At 43.8% G+C, this 14,754-nt stretch overlaps 1 long non-coding RNA gene across 1 annotated transcript in view; it reads left to right on the forward strand.

Moving 5' to 3' along the window:
* Window positions 1–5,889: 5,889 nt before the first annotated feature.
* The window catches only part of LOC129203661 (uncharacterized), a 98,477-nt gene continuing 89,612 nt past the window's right edge, over window positions 5,890–14,754 (forward strand). Inside the window, exon 1 of the long non-coding RNA XR_008576102.1 lies at window positions 5,890–5,900. This is a non-coding gene — a long non-coding RNA (uncharacterized LOC129203661). The remainder of the gene's footprint in view (window positions 5,901–14,754) is intronic.

A 14,754-nucleotide genomic window follows, 5' to 3' on the forward strand; every position in this document is an offset into this window, starting at 1 on the left:
AGTTTGACTATTTTTTTTTTCCAAGCAGGAAAATAAATAGATAGCTAATGTAATTGTAAGAAGCAGCTGTAGGAATAGATAAAAAGAGGTCTCTACTTAAAAACTTTTGTATGGAATGCAGAAGCCAAACACTTTAGTTGAGGAATTTAAATCCAAGTTGTCCTACCCTATCCTGCTGCAGTACATAGAGGACATGGGAGAATTTTTGTGAGAAATAGCCTTTGCTCAAGCCTGTTTATTCAAAAGGGTGAGTCAAAGCTATCGGTTGTTTTATTTAATAGCTAAAGGATTTTTTTTTTCCCAGTGACATTGGGGTGGGGTGAGGGGGAGGATATAGAGAGGGAAAAGTAGTATATTACCCAATGGTTGTCACTGTTGAAACAACTGGGGTGTCCTGGAGAAATGGCTGCTTGGCCGAATTTTGACATCTCCTGTACTGCTGAATGAGCAACCTCTGATCAAGGTCAGTATAAACTACTCTGTCCACATCATTTAGTCTTCAGTCTAGTGAACGCTGTCATGTTCTTAAGTGATGATAAAGGAAAACTCCAGCTCCAAGCTTTTATATATACTATAGCCAGCTTAAACCTAGGATTGCTTTTAAGCCATGCCAGAAGCAGTCACCTGCGAGTGACCGTTCACGCGTGGGTGAGTGTGCTTCATGTATAATAGTGCTGGTGAGGTTGTCACATGTCGAAATGAAATGCTCTGGAATGGCTCAAGTTGCTGCCACATCAGGTGAGACTTTCTTCTAGGCATTGGGTGGGAGGACACTCACACAGGGTACGTGGGAGGAAACCTTTGCTATGTGGCTGGACAGTTGGTTAATTTGCAGAAGAGTGAGGAAAAGAGCGGTCAGGGAGGCTGGAGGAGGAGGTCTTGCTACCTTTTGCATTGCTGGTACCCACTGATGCTGATGGCGTGCCACAAGCTGTCTGACAGTGTTCTTTCCTTTACAAGGGCAGGTACCTGTAACAGGGTTGGCTGGTGGATCTGGCACTGCCCACCCATCTCTGTAGCAACCATGGGGCCCTACGCTTTCTTGCCTTGCCTGCTGTATAATGATTTACAGCTGAGCAACAATGAAAAGGAAAACCTGCAGGACCTGGTTCACCCTCTTTTCACTCTCAGTGGGAAGCTTACATTTTACAAGGCTTGGGGAATCCAGGGAGAATCATGAAATTGTGCTAAACCGCCAGAATGAAGTTGTAATGCTCTGGTTTGGCATAAGGTTGAAGAAACCTCCCCATGGGCACATTGGGTAGATGTAGGATTGAAGGATTGGTCAACCAGGCCCTGTAGATGTTTACTCTAGATGGTGACACATGCTTGCCGGGCTTCTCCCTAGGTTGAGAGGATGAAGTGTCAGCACTGCTGGCCTGGTAGGGCTTGTACAATGCCAAGCAGCTCCTTGCAGGCTCTGCTTGGCTTCCTTTGTGGCAGCTCCTACTGGCTGGCCATGTGCTGGGGCCCGGGGAGGTGTGTGGCACCAGGGATGTCCACCCTGCCCAGCTGCTTGGGGGGAAGGTACTGCTTAGCCGATGGAGGGGAGGTCATTGATTCCTCCCACTGGGCTGTGTCAGTGGGGCTGCCCACAAGGGTGGAAAATGAGGGTGATGCTCATCCCACGTAACTAGGGGTGGTGGTGGTTGAAAGCCCACCAGGACTTTCAAACTTGCTGCACTGTCATTGCTCTAAGTGACTGGAGTATGCCTCTTAGCAATCGAATATTTGCCTGAAAACAACAGTGAGATCCTGGCTCTGTCCAGTTGTCCCAGCACCTGTGGAGCCTCTTTTCCCACCCCTAGTACAGGGACTTCTCTGTGATGCTGCAGAGGTGTGCTTGTTTGTAAGTAGATGACTTCATTGGTCAAGTTACACTTATAGCTTTCTGCATTAGCTTAGACTGTTGTCAGTATTTGGGATTTGTAATTTGCTTTACAAGTCTCAGTTTGATTCTAGAAACGATATGCAACACGAGATGCTAAAAACTCTGAAAGAAAGTCTTTGAAGATAATTACAGCTACCTTACCACAAAGAAGCTCTGAGGGTTATGAGGAAAAAAAAAATCCCTATTAATGCAGAGTTAAGATGACCCAGTTGTAGCAGAGACCTTTCCAAATGGAAAATTCAAACCCAGGAAATACAGAATCAAGGTACATGCCAATAAAACATTAACTGCCCCCCTGGAGCTGGCCGTGCTCACTGGGAATTATCTGCAACCACTCCAGCTGCAGTCACTGTATTAGCTGGAGCAGTATTGAACGGTGGGAGGATTAGCTGGAGTTTGGCAGAGCTTGGAGGATAACAAGAAAAAATTTCAGGGTGGGAGAGAGGAGAAGCTGCATGCACATACCTGTGTGTGTATATGCATACATAAAGGGAAGCAGCACCTATGTGCCAGGGGGAACTTGGGAATTTCACTGCAGCACTGAGATGCAGCAAAGAGACAAAAACCTAGCAATGGAGATTTGGCAGCAAGGCATAAGAGAATATTGACTTAGGGGTTTAGTGCTGGGCTGAGGTGCTGCTGTAGGCTATGTAGCTGGGCATGGGGTAGATGTGTGCAGTTTCTGTTTGGTCCAGCAAATCCACAGCACAGGTAGCATTAGCAGAAGGAAGGTATCAGGTGCTCTCCCATGGTGGTCATCTGTCTTTCCCTTTCCTTGCATCTACAAAGTGTGTTATCAGGGAATTGAGATCAGGGAACAATTGTACAGCTGAATTTTCTTATTTCCAAAGGACTGCTTATCCAGAGTAGTACGTATTATTGGGCAGCCCGGGCTTTCTGATAGCAAAGATAGTTGTCAGTGAATTCCCTGGGTTTGTTCAATAGTAATAGGAATGTTTTTTTGTTGTTGTTGAAAATAGTGATGACTTCAACTATTTAAGTTAAGGTTTTCACTCAATACCACTAAAGAGGAAATAGGAAGTCTTATGATTAAGTGGTTGCATTCTTTTTTTTTGTGTAACAAAATAAATTTTGTTCCTGTGGAATGGAAGTTATAGTCATGTTTTGAAATACCTGTGGGCTAGCAGAAGAGGAAGGGAATTCAAACCTGTGGTCTGTTTCTCCAGGTCTTCAGTGCTTTCTTTTGTGGTGGCTGTAACAGCTTGAAGCTTGCGACAGATGGCTGATACATCTTTGTTCCCGCCCCCCCCCCCCCCCCCCGGCATTTCCGGCAAGATGTAGAACTTGCCTGTGTCTTTGGCCTGGTCCATTTCCCATGCCCTTAAAACATTAGTACCTCAGGAGCTGTATATTAAGCTCCTCTGTGATTCTCTTCTAAGCTGGGTTTTGGGAGCTGACCTGGGGCCGGGTCCTGGCCCCTGTGTTGTCCCAGCACAGGTTGAAGAGCCAGGGCTCCAGGTCTGAGCACGTACACCCCATCCTACTGGAGTTCAAGTTTGGAGTGAGCTAGAGGCACTTGCGGATGGGTGCAGTACGCGTTAAACATCTTCCCGGCAGGCAAGAAGGGTCTGGGTGCACTAGAGTCCGTGATGCCCTTGCTTGGAGGCCGTTCTGGGCAGCCTTCAGGCGGGCGAGGGTTGCAGTGAGCTCCTGGTAGCGATGCTGGCACAGCCCCCTCCCGGGGTAGGGTTGGAGCTGGGAGGTTTAAGCCCCAGGCCGTGTGTCTCAGAGAGGCATCTTGAGTTGTCTTTTCTCAAAAGCCCCTGATTTCGGATGACAAACAGGCCTTTCTGAGGCACAGCGAATTTGCAGGCAGTCTAAGTTGGCAGGGATTTTAGAACTCTTTGAAGACTCAACCTTTTAACAGGAAAGGCTTCTTAGCCTTTGTGAGAGCTAAGCTGGCCCTCCGCTACAACAGATACACCCAAACATCTTCTCTTACCTTTTGTTTTCAGGATACCCACAATATTAGGAAAATGTTGCAATGAAACACTACTGTTATTTCAAGAAGTAGCTAAAAAAGCCCCTGGGGGAGAAGTGACTTATTAACAAGTCACGGGACTTTGGTACGCCTCAGGCAACATTTTCAACCTATTGCTCTCCAAATCAATCGCTATAATTATATCACTTTCCAAACAGAAAAAACAACGTGGGAAATTCATCTAATGTAATATCATAGGTCTGAGCCTTGGAGCAGAACAAAATGGGTTATTGAAACATAATAGTAAAATAGGTGTGACTGCAGAACAGCAGGTCAAAGCAAACCCTCAGATGAGTAATTAATTCTTACTATCCTACTTGTTCTATTTCATCCTTAGGTATTTAATTACACAGTTTTCTTTTCCTCTTGTCCTAACATGCACCATGAGGCAATTTTTTTTCCTTGAGCCTTGGAAACAGTAAAACTTGAGTGCTTTATTAGAGCTACTCTCCTAAAAATAAAACTTTGAAAGGCCTGAGCAGTGGTAGGACCAGACTTTGTAATTACGGCTCTGTCTAGAGGGTACAAGATGGATGAGGGTGTCCTTGTGCTGGGTGCTGTACCCTATGTGTTAAGGCAGGAACTTAAAAGCAGCAGAGCACTGGAGAAAACCACGATCTTCTGTGCAACTTGCAGCCCTTGCTCGAAGTTAATCCCATCCTTTGAATTGGGTTGGGAGCAAGTTGCCTTGACATGGTTCCTATCTGGGGATGAGAAACTAACTTTTTTTGCAAGGATGCGTGCTGGATAAATGTAGTAAATGCTGCCCCTGGGTTACTAGCCTGTAAAAACAAGACCCAAGTGCTTTCTTCAAAAAAAACCAAACCCCACAACCATTCCCTGCCCGTTTAGGTGCTTACAATGTTCCTGTCATTTTAGTCTTCAAACGCCTACTATTCTAGCGACTCAGCTGATAGCACTGTGGAAAGTAAATCTCTCTCAAGCATTTTCCTCCCTCTGGATAATAGCTAATCTAATAATAGTTTGACTCCTACCACCACAACAGCTCTCTTTAGCCTCCTCCCACTACACATCTTATAAAGATATCATCTCCTCCGTGGTGATCCAAAACTCCTTGAAAGTAGCGTAATGGTACTGAATTGGGGCCCTGCGCTGCTTATTTATCACCCTACAGACCTTTACAGGCTTAAATGTTTCTCAGATTTGACTTTAAAAATCCAACAAAAACAACCAACCAACCCTCCCCAACAATGCATGCCCCTCTCAGTTTTTGTTATTTTTCCCCCCTTTTGTGTTAATGTTTTCCTTGTTAGTGTTTCTGCATGAGATCTCTTTATTTATTTATTTAGTGCTTTTATATCAGCCCTAAATGATCTTCCTATTCGTACAGGAAGCTGGCAGCAGCCAGTCTGCAGCCTTTGGATAGCCAACTAATTAAGGGGAAAGCAGGTGTGGATGAATCTATTGAGTCTATAAATAAATGCCAAAAATTTAAGTTATTGGTCTGTGAGTGTTAGCAGGTGGAGCACTGTTTTATACTTTCAATGGAGAGAAAAAGAAGGGTTAGAGGAAATTATTATTATTTTTTTCATGATTTAAACCTCTTCAGAAATACAGTATGTCTGTTCTTTAAAACAAAACAAAAAGTCATTGTCTTGTACAAGGTTAGTCTTGAAGACAAATAAAGGTAGTGCAGGGGCCCTTACTTTCATTGACCTGAGCTGGGTGATGAACTGGATGGTCTGCAAAGAAATAATTCATATTCTTAGGCTGTGTCAGAAACGTAACTCACAAGTGACTACAGATGTTAGTGCCTATTGTTCCTTTGTGGTTCTGTTTATTTATAAACTTTCCCTGCCTTCCATCAAATGCCCAAAATGTTCTAATCTGCAAAAAAGCCTCTTCCCTCAGTGCTAAAGAAAAATACGATCTATTGAACAAAGTATTATGCAAGGGAGTTTGTGTCTAAGAATATATTCTCTCCTCACACTGATTTCTCCTCCTCCCCAATTTCTGTACTGGCTTTCTTCCTTTGTGCTGGATTTAGTAATTTATTCAAACACTTCTAACCAGGGGGCGTTTTTCACCAGGGGGCGTTTTTCACCAGGGTGCAGTGGCAAGAGACCACAAAAGCATTTCACAACACATGCAAAATACATTAAAACACTTTCAGGGTAGTATAATGTGTAATAAGATAATGTTAGAATAAAAACATGTAGAACAGCCACCTACTTACTTGACTGGTTTCATTAATTTTGATCTGACTGATATAAAAGTCTAGTTCATGGATATGTATTAATCTTTTATGGGCTGTGTATAAATTTAAATGCAAGCCATAAATGAATGCTTACACTAAAGCTTGCATGTGTCAATCTGGGAAAGGCATGGTGAGAGGAAAAACCCAGTATTCAAAACATACACATTGTTTATATTTTAAAACTCTGGGAGCATCTGGCCAAGCTAACAGGTGTTAATCTGCAGTTGTAAGGAAGGGGACTTGTGGTCTGAGGCTTTTGGGAGGCACTGCTGGTTTTAGGGACTTTACTTTCTGAATATGCATCTCGAAATCAGAATGGGACTTTTTTGCCTTTCCCTTTCTTTTCTCCCCCTTAAATACTTAAAGGTGGGGAAAAGAAAAGAGTTTTCTAGGTCAGATTGATCATTATGGATTGCCTTTTAGTTCCGAGTCCAATTCTCAGGGCGCTCAACCACAATGTGGCCGTGCACGTGAGACCTCTTCTTTGCCTGCCAAGCTATAGGATGCTCTGGCTTGGAAAGGGGAATGTTTGTAACTTGTCTTTTGCCCCTGGTTCCTCTTCATACAGATAATGAGATATTTGCTAGAGCAGGGACTGGGATTGGGTACTCAGCCTTCCTAGCTAAGTGTACTAATTAGTGTCTCTTTTTCTGTCTCTTAATGAATCCATACATATTCATTGAGAAGTAGAACAGCTCCAACAGGAGAGACTCAAGAAAAAACTCTTTCTCAGAATACCCTGCAGCCTACCTGATGGTTATGACTTTCTCCTGATGGTTAGAGACCATGGCTTAATTTCTTTGAATCAGGTGGAGGGAAGAAAATAGCTCTTTTGCCTCTAGGGTGAATAGTCTGGCCACCAGACCATTGCAGGCAAGGAGAATGGTCTCCTTCTGGAGGGTGTCTGTGTGTTGATCCTTACTTCTTATGTTCTTTTATTATGAGTGCCTTAAATACAAACTTTTTCAAATTGGAGCTGAAGAGAAAGTTTGTTTACTAAGTAAATCTAAATTTTAAAGCCTGTTTTAAATCAATCTAAATATTTCCTTTCCTTAAACCACTGCAGCAATACATTTTTGGTTTGATAGAGGAATAAGAAATCAATCGTTGACATCATTTTATTGAGGTGCTTTTTAAAGCACTTGGACCCTACATGCTTTCCTATTTCATCCTCAGGAACACTTATGTTTTGTTACTAGAATAAAAAATAATACTAGTAATAATAAAAATGACTTGAAGATAGGTGGGTAAGCATTGGCTGAGAGTACCGACAGAACCCATCCTGCTGGAGAAAGCTGGCTGTGAAATGGATGCTAAAAATAAACCTCAACTTTAAAAGTCATTTCTGACAGACCTGGGTCCTGCTTCTCTGTGTAACGTAATTTGCCACAATCTGTGGGCTGATGTTGCAGTAAATTAGGTTCCTGATACTTACTGTTAATGAGTCACTGAATAAATACATCTGTATAAATTAGCCCACAATTTGCCTGTTGCAAAAATAAACAGTTTTGATTTCCTGTGTGAACAGCATGGCAAGCGTTGTACACGTGTAGTTTTGCTAAACACTGCGGATGTTAACTTGTGGAAAGAGAAAGCAGTTGTGAGCAGGTACGTGAGTGGCGTGTGGTGGGACGGAGAGGTTCAGCCCTTGTGCCACGTCCCGCTATGTCGGAATGGGGCCGTGCGGGGCAGTGCAGGATGTGGAGAATCAAGAGCTCCAAGTCTGTAGCGCTGTCATCTTGTTTTAGACTGGGTGTCCTCTGCGTCAGCCTGAACGAGAACAGCAGCAGTAAATCGTGTACCCAACAGCAACGTTCAAGATGTTATTTGTGTTTTGGTAGCATGGGAGCTCGGGCCTCGTGGCACCAGATGCTCTGTAAGACCAAAGTAGGAAATGTTCCACTCTTGGAGTATTTTACAGTTCAAGTCTGAGAAGACATAATAACACTTGGAAGGAAGACAATGAAACCAGCAATGAGGACTTAGGTTTATATAGGCCAGATATTTGCACAGTCACAGTAGATGACTTCTAGGCTTCTCTTGTGTATTTTTCATCTCCAAATAGGGTAGTCTAAGTGCTTTACAAGTTACTAGTCTGAAAAAGACTCGGCTACTCCTTTTTCAGTGAAAACACCTCCACTCCTATGCAGTGACTTCAGTTGGAGATATGTGGAAACAGAAATGAGTTCAATTCTCAGTCCTTGTGAGCTGGGTAGTGCATTTAGCTGTGGAGCTATTTGATGTCAGTCTCCCTGAAATGGCTGTCTCTCTTAAGCACTGGGTCATTTCCAAGGGTTGCGAAGAGTTGCCTGTCTGCTGGCGCTAGACATGTGACCTTATTGAAATGTCTCCTTTAATATCTAGAGGCTGCGATATGTCACACTGATACATGTTTTTACCTTAACACTCACTCAACAGCAGCTTTGTGATGTGACAGTGCTTTTCTAATGCGTAGACATCCAAGGAGATGGATGTCTGTGTAATGCTACTTCTGTTTGCCTAGCTGGTCTGATAAAATGAATATCCTCCCACAAAGTCATTATGTGAGTGGCTTATGATGGCATGCAGGAGTATGAACTTCAGTGCTTATTCTACCCAAAGTATGCATATCCCATGGATGACCTGTTGCAGGCATTTATTCTGGAAATGACTGTACGTAGCGTGCAAAAAAGAATGAGTTGCATGTTTTGTTTGGTCATAAGCAATGGCGTCTGCAGAGGGGCTAGGATGAATGTGAGGGAAAAGGTACTCAGGGTCTGCCTGAGGCTGGAGCATGAGCAGGGGAAATTGTCGATGCAATAAACCCGAAAAATACTTAGCAATTTTTAGGGTCATTTTGGTGGCTTCTCTGGGTTGGAGATGCCTTCAAAAGCACCTGGCAAACCTTTCTGTCTAGTCAATACTATTCCATATGGGTGCCATTTGCTAGGCAAACAAATGTGAGATTTTTATGCAGCCAATTTCAGTCCCTCCTTCCATCAGGCATGGTCCTTGTTTGTTGGCATATAATGCTGTGCTTCCTCATTCACTTTGTGCCTCAGTACACTACATGCAGCTGGTCAACCTGATTTGGGATTTGTTGGCTGGCTGCCAGCCCAGGGAGCATGTGAGCCCTGATAGAGGATACACATGTCGGGATCCACCAACGATAGAGGACCAACCATACCTGCTAATTTTCTTCTGAGTGTGTGTGTATCTTGTGCGCTGTGGGAGGAGAAAGTCGAAAGACATACCGAAAGCACAGAATGAGTTAATAAGCCAACTATGCAGTGGCAAACCATAATCTGACCAGGAGAAAACATAAAGAGGGCTGTTTAAGCTTGACTTTTTTTAAAAAAAAAAAAAAAAAAATATATATATATAAAAAAATGCTTCTATGAAAGGCTATTTTATAATGAAACTATAATTACAAAGCTGTTTATTGTGCACGTATACACACGTGGGCACATATGTACCTGCACATTGTGTATAAGTACCTGACCCAAGTCAATTTGATTCTGCAGAGTGGTGTGCAAGCTTGTACTGGCTGGAGGATTTGTAAACTCATATTGCACAAAAAATATTTGCAGAAGTTATCTCTTGCCCAGCAAGGTTAATGTCTCTAGGATCATGCTCTGGTCGAGGGGAAGAGAGGAGCTCTCCCCAGGTGCAATCCAGAGCAGCAGTGGTGGACTGTTTTTTGGGTAAATTCCCTATGGGAGTTTTTCTTTTGACAGAGAGAGCCAAGGCTGCTGTGAGCCTGAGTGAATATCCTTCACAAGGAGATGTGAACTAGGAGAGGGCAAGTTGTTGGGGGTTTTTTTGTTTGTCTTTTTTTTTTTTTTTTTTTTTGAGAGAAGTGTCTTTAAAGTTAAGCTTCTAAACTCCTACTTCAGTGTTGAAACCAGATGCCTGGTTTTTAGCAAGAGCAGGGGGCTCCCAGCTCTCTGCCCAGCCGCCAGCAGCAGGACCCCGAGGGGCTGCCCTGCTTGCTGTAGGGCGATCAGGGTTCCTGGGGCTGCGCCGCGCTTGCTTCCCCCTCGATCCGCTTTAAGCTTTGGCTGTGTTTCACAACTCTTCATGGAAATAACTCCCCGTTCTGGGAGGGGCTCGATTTCTTTCTCAAGTTATAATGCAATCCAGACATGAATTGGCAGAAATGTCATGAGACTTCTTATTCTTGCTTATTTCCAGTGTGAATGCGCTCAAAATATCCTGAGAAAGGCAGCCTTGGTATTTTTTCTGATGAACTGACACTGACCTGATAGTTTATTGCGGTTTCTTCCCCAAAAGTTGGTTATATAGGAAAGAAACTGAAGGATCCCTTTCCCATCCCTAGCTTGTTTTCCAGCTGTACTACTAATAAAACCTATTATTTTTCTACACTGTATTTTAATAATTGTTGCTCCATCAAAATACTTACAGTTGAACACCACCTTTAAGCATATGCTTAAATGTTAACTTAAAACCCATCTACCTTTGAACTCTGTGCATTTCAGGAGGCTTAGTGTACCAGGTAGGAGGGGACAAATGGTTTAATATAGTCCTCTGAGTACAAATTCAAAGGGGGACCTTCTTACCTCAATATATGGGCAGCCTAGGATGACTTATCTCCTTCAGGGCTGGCACCTAAATTTACTGCCCAGAGTTGGGCAGAGTGGATAGCTGCCATTATTATCTTTGTGCCTTGAGACAGCAGGACCCCTCTTTCTCTGCCTTCCTGTTTCCTCAAGTCACTGATAGGGATTCCTGATATATCCTGAATGATGGAAGGAGAGAAGGTGTTTCACAGGCTTTTCCCAGTTTTGTTCCTGTATGCAAAGGGGACTACTGATGTGGCACAAGAAGAGCCACTGGGAAAAAGACTCTGAGGATGGGCTGGGGTCAAGTACCATGTTCTCTGAATCCTCTAACAGTTGGGCAACATGGGTGCCTGACTCAGTGAGTGCTGCTGTTGTGGCTGTACAGGGATAGAGAGGGACCTTAACACAGATCTTGGTCCCCACTGTGCATATTCTGCCCATTTTTTGTGTGGGGAAAGGCTAATCTTGACTCCTCTGCTTAATCTAGACAAACTTCCCTAAGAAAGAGATCCCCTCTCATGAAAGCCAACAGGGAGATTCAGGAAGGAAGATGACATTACTTCTTCACATGTCTTTCCAACATAGCAATGAATGGGTACAGCAAGGTAGGTGCAAGCGATTTAGCTAAAGTCTCACAGGAGACCTATAGTGGAGCTAAGAACAAACCCCGTTCTTCAGCCCCGCAGCACTGACCTCTCTGTGGGCTCCTTTTTATTTTGATCCTTGACCCAGAATGGCAGCATTTCACACCACATATATGCATAATTTTTCAGAAGATGTAAGGTATGAGGCACTGGAGGGCTGGATCTGCTGATTTTTTTCCAGCTGGTTGTTGTTGGGCTAGTTTCCCTCCTCCAGGGCCAGGCACCTCTGTGGTTTCTGGACCTCAGTCCTCAGCACCCGACCACCGAGACACCAGGACAGATGGGATCATAGGTGCTGCTCAGAGAGGAGCTGGGGAAGAATCTTTCTTCCAGTTTCTACCTCCGCCAAACACTTCTCAATGGCAGTGGCATGTGTGTCACCAACGAGGGCTGAGCTGCTTCTTCCATGGAGGAAAGTGTGGGAGAGAAGCAGGTAAGCCTCATCAGGCTGGTTTTGGGTTAGTGGCTGAGTTGAGCTAATAGTTCATATATGCCTCACATGAAGTCAAATGTGTCGCTCAGTCAAGCACATCACTTTATTTTTTAAATAAGCTCAGCTTAGATGTGTCAGTAATATCTGGCAATGCTTCTTCACACGAGAGTTGAACTGCTGCATACTTGTCGGAAAGGCAAGAAACAGAGCAAGTACCAAAGCTGCAAAAGCACTCTACTGGTAAAATATCACAGCATGACAGGTACATCGCAAATCAATACTACAGAAGAGTTTGAAATACAGTGTGTAGAAATATTTACAGACCATGGAGATTCAGAAATATTACCGGCATGGTTCGGGGAATCAATACATGAGGGTAATTACAAAATGCTGCCGCCTTCTGAGACAAAAAATATAGGTCCCCATCTTACCTTAACAGCAGTTAACATGGACCTTTATTGAGTTTCATTGGAACCAATGGAAAGTTGAAGGGGTTTCTGTTCCTCCGCTGAGTTATCTAACTGGACCCAGTATTAGATTATAGAAATGGGTCCCTTACTTCCAGCTATTTTAAGGAAAAAAAGAAAAAATCCTGGAAAGCAGGGAAACCCTGAAATGATAAATAATTGGAGAAAGAAATGTTTAAAGTGCAGAAAACTTAAGATAAAAATTCTAAAAACAGTTCCCTGAGTTTTCATCTAGCTCCAGATTTTATTCTGGAACTGTAGGGATCAAAATGAAGTACATAATTTAGGATTTCTTTTTTCTTTGGATTTCTGTAGGTGTGATTTAGTTTACTTTGTGCTAAAGCAGATGTAGGGAGGATAATACTTCTGGCAGCGTTTCATATAGCCTCTGCTCATAGTTGCTGAGTGGATTTTTTTTTTTTTTTTCTGATTTATTACTGAGGTGTAAGTTAATATGTGGCCTGTCAAATATGTTGGAAAGACCCTATTTAACTCTCGGGAAGGAAAAGGCACCTCATCCGTGCAGTAAACTTACAAGCAGAATGGAGCCGGAGGCAGACTGGCCTTGGCTGCTTCGATTGCCAAAACTCTTCCAAACTGTGCAGTAACGTGGTCTGTGGTTTCTGCCTGGTTCGGTGCAGCCTGCAGAGGTCAGGAACCATTGAGCCATCTCTGGTCCCACAGACACACAGAACATAATGAAGAGCAGATTTGTGCCTCTTCTCCCTACTCCATAAAATTCACACCAGCAGAAGATGACCTTGACATCTGCTGAGATAAGCAAAGACAGGTTTTAGCCAGTATACATCAGAAAGTAGCGTTTATTGAGAAGATTAGCCTAAGCTTAATAAAGGCTTCCTGGCATCTCCAGCCTCCATGGCAGACAGTGCTCTTGTGATGAAGCTGTGCCATTAAGCCAAGAGGGAAATTGGGTATCCATTTCTGCAAGTGCTTCTAACCCCACAAAGGTGCTGGGGGAACGCAACGTTGCCATGTGCGCTGTGGGCCCATGCCATGAGACATAAGGAAAGGTCTCTGGGTGCTTCCAGGAGATGTGGTGGCAGTAATTCCCACGGTGGCGGGATGCTCAGAGAAACTTCTCCCAGCAGAGCCGTCACTCTGGCACTTGACCATCTGACCCACCAGCTAGTGCACTGATACCGATCCAAACGGTGCCTCAGCAGAGCGTTTTGAAGGGAAACCCTCTCCAGAGGGTGGAAAAGCCAAAGCTGTAAGGTGGACAGACTTAGAAGAGAGGGGGGTGAGTTGCAGGCATGTGTTGCACCAGGTCTGTTTAGATGCTAGTTGAACTAAGAGAAGTTACAGCAGAACCTGTGGGTTTGGAAGCAGCCAAGGAGGAAGAGCCAAAAAATCTGGAGGCAGCAGAAGCTGAGTTTCTGCTAGCACCAGAGACCAGTCGACCCAGCCCAAGCATATTGTTACTGTTTTATTAAAAGGGTTGATTTGGAGAATGTTGTGTTTGCAATTCAGCATCATGCCTTGGAGCCTTGATTTCAAGCCTTTATTTATATGCTTAATTGTTGCTATGGAAATTCAATATTTAAAGAGGTAATTATTGCTGATCTTGTTGCATGTGTCCATTTCTGATGTCCAGCTGTTAGCTCTTTAGCTCCAGTCTAGCAGATTAATTACTACTATTGATTACTTTGAGCTTCTCTCTTCACACCTGCAGTCTGTGTAATTAGCCAGTGGCCTCCTCTGAAAATTAGGAGCAGTTTCATTTTGGCACCTTGCCATTTCTCAGCCATGTGCATTACACTGATGAACAAAAGCAAATCTATTTTAAATAGAGATATCTGGGCAATGAATTTGTATTTTTGAACTATCTGTGGATAACTCAACTTACTCTATGTTAGCAAATATTGCAAACCATTGGAAGACCACTGGTAGTAAAAAAATAAATAAATTCCAAAACACTGCCATTTGCTCTGACAGCCCACCAGTCAGTAAATGCAGTTCTAGCTTTTTGAAGTTCATTTTCCATAGTGATTTTTGCACTAAATGGGACCCAACCATCTGAGCAGAATCACTTCTCTGAACCTGCTTTCCTGAGGTGAAGTTGTCCTTTCATAGAATCATGGAATGGTTTGGGTTGGAATGGACCTCAAAGATCATCTAGTTCCACCCCCTTGCCATGGGCAGGGACACCCTCCACTAGACCATGTTGCCCAAAGCCCCATCCAACCTGGTCTTAAACACTTCCAGGGAGGGGGCATCCACAGCTTCTCTGTGCAACCTGTTCCAGTGCCTCACCACCCTCACAGTGAAGAATTTCTTTCTAACATTTAATCTAAATCTGCCCTCCTTCAGCTTAAGGCCATTCCCCCTTGTCCTATCGTTGCCCTTGTAAACGGTCGCTCTCCAGCTCTCCTGTAGGCCCCTGTTGTGTGCGTGAGACATTTCCTGACATTCTTACTAGATACCACTGGGGCACATCAGAGGAATGTTAAGTAGGAGGGTACGCCTGTACCCAGGAGACCCTCATCCGTCCTCTCCCTTTCCAAGCACTGTGCTTG

Source organism: Grus americana, chromosome 2 (genome assembly GCF_028858705.1).
Source record: "Grus americana isolate bGruAme1 chromosome 2, bGruAme1.mat, whole genome shotgun sequence".
Taxonomy (NCBI): Eukaryota; Metazoa; Chordata; class Aves; order Gruiformes; family Gruidae; genus Grus; species Grus americana.